General features: G+C 36.2%; 1 protein-coding gene across 8 annotated transcripts in view; it reads right to left on the reverse strand.

Moving 5' to 3' along the window:
* Positions 1–1,852, reverse strand: part of LOC102210540 (DNA (cytosine-5)-methyltransferase 3A-like) — a 94,568-nt gene that overhangs the window by 18,570 nt on the left and 74,146 nt on the right. The window lies entirely within an intron of this gene.

Genomic DNA, 1,852 nt, shown 5'->3' on the forward strand with positions numbered 1-1,852 from the left:
CCCACCCACAAAAACATCTAATCACAAGTCCTCTGGAAAACGGGGGGCGGGGGGTGTCTTTTACTTGTCCACGCTCAGAGATGGAGTCTCTCGCAAGTATGCAAGTGACCAACTCATCTTGGCCTCACCAAATGTGAAAACAAAGAGAATACCTGCACTCTGTGAAAAGTGTGCTTCTTAATATTGATCACAGGGCCAGATGAAGATGTGTCATCACTGTAATCCTTTAGTGCTTCAAACATTACCTGCAGCTGTCACTGAGCTTCCATTTGTTCTGAGCTAACGGTAGTTGTCATGTTCTAAACTTTCTTTATATACTACACTTTCAAGTATATTTAAGTTGCTGTGATTTTATCTAAGGAATCAAGAGTCTAGGGGTTAGTGCATTAATCTAACAACTGAGCGGTCCCTGGTTTGCGACTGGGAGGGATCATAACCCTAACCTCATTCAGCAGTGTTACAATCTAGTGTGCAATTAATGCTGGTCGCAGGCCTGAGAAATGGTAGGTTTCTTCTGGTGTAAAAATCTCAGTCAAATGAAATATGTGGATCAATCTCCGGCAGGAAATAAAAGAGCAGCTGAATGTTGTATAGGCAAAGTTTTATGTCGCTGGCACTAAAATTTATTTCATTTCTCAACAAGAATTTCTGTGTTTTTTTAAAATATAGAAACACATTCCACTGAAGCAATTTTACAGTAATATTGTAATTAGGTGAACAAGAACCTTCAAGCTGTTGAACTCTTATCTCTGAGTAAAGTCAGCAAAAACAATCACAAGCTGAGAAAACTTGAAGCACTGAATCATGCTTCTTCTGTAGTCTTTTTTTCAGTGTAGCAATGACTGATAAAATAGCCACAAAATGACTACAACTTGGCCTCTGTGTATAAAGTGTGGCCCGATTTTGCATTCATTGGATCCATATAAGACCAACAAGATTGGCTGATGGATTATAACCTATTAAAAAATGACTAGCTAGTTCTTGCTAAAACTGTCTACAGAAGTAAATAGAATTTATTCAAGATGTTTAAAAAAATCAGTATTCATTGTTTTAACATAAATGGGATCATTTCATGTACAACAGTATATAAATAACAAGAGACAGTTATCAAGTACATTGAAACTAAACAGGTCAAGGACATCAACATCAACTCAAAGAAAACAATGCTCAACCCACTCTTGTCTCTGTCAGTCAAAACGGATTTGAATTGATTAAAAGGAATTAGCTTATCTAATTTTTCAAGCTTCTGCAGATTGTTCCACTTCTGTAGAGCACAGTACATAAAAGCCAGTTTCCAGATTGCAGTATTAGCAGAATATTATCTTCAAGGACCAAATAGAGCCTAGTGTAAAATTGATCTACAGTTAAACAAAGAAATGTAAGATTCCCAGGAAGCTTGCCAAGAACTACTTAAATAAAACACTTTTCTCTTCTCACTGTCACCAAACTTCCTCATATTGATCTTGAAGTTGTGTTTTAAAGCCATGCCCAGTTAGGAACCTGAAATTAAAATATTATACTGCATCAATAGAGTTTAAAAATAGAAGCAGAAGAATGTGTCTAAATTAGTAACAGCTAAAATACTCACTGGACAGTTTTCTTGACTGGGATTCTTTCTATAAAATAAGACTTAGTTCATGACATTGGTTTTTGAACCATAGTCTTACATCAAGCCAGAAATGTGTGTGCACATATGTATTTAGTTGTCACTCTTTAAATTGGTGTGCAAATAGAAATATTCAGTTGGTCATCACTATATATATTAGGGGTGCAACGATATTCGTATCGATATTGAACCGTTCGATACAGTGCTTTCGGTTCGGTACGCATATGTATCGAACAATACAAAATT

Source organism: Pundamilia nyererei, unplaced genomic scaffold (genome assembly GCF_000239375.1).
Source record: "Pundamilia nyererei isolate P.nyererei 1_Seehausen unplaced genomic scaffold, PunNye1.0 scaffold00074, whole genome shotgun sequence".
NCBI classification, from domain to species: domain Eukaryota; kingdom Metazoa; phylum Chordata; class Actinopteri; order Cichliformes; family Cichlidae; genus Pundamilia; species Pundamilia nyererei.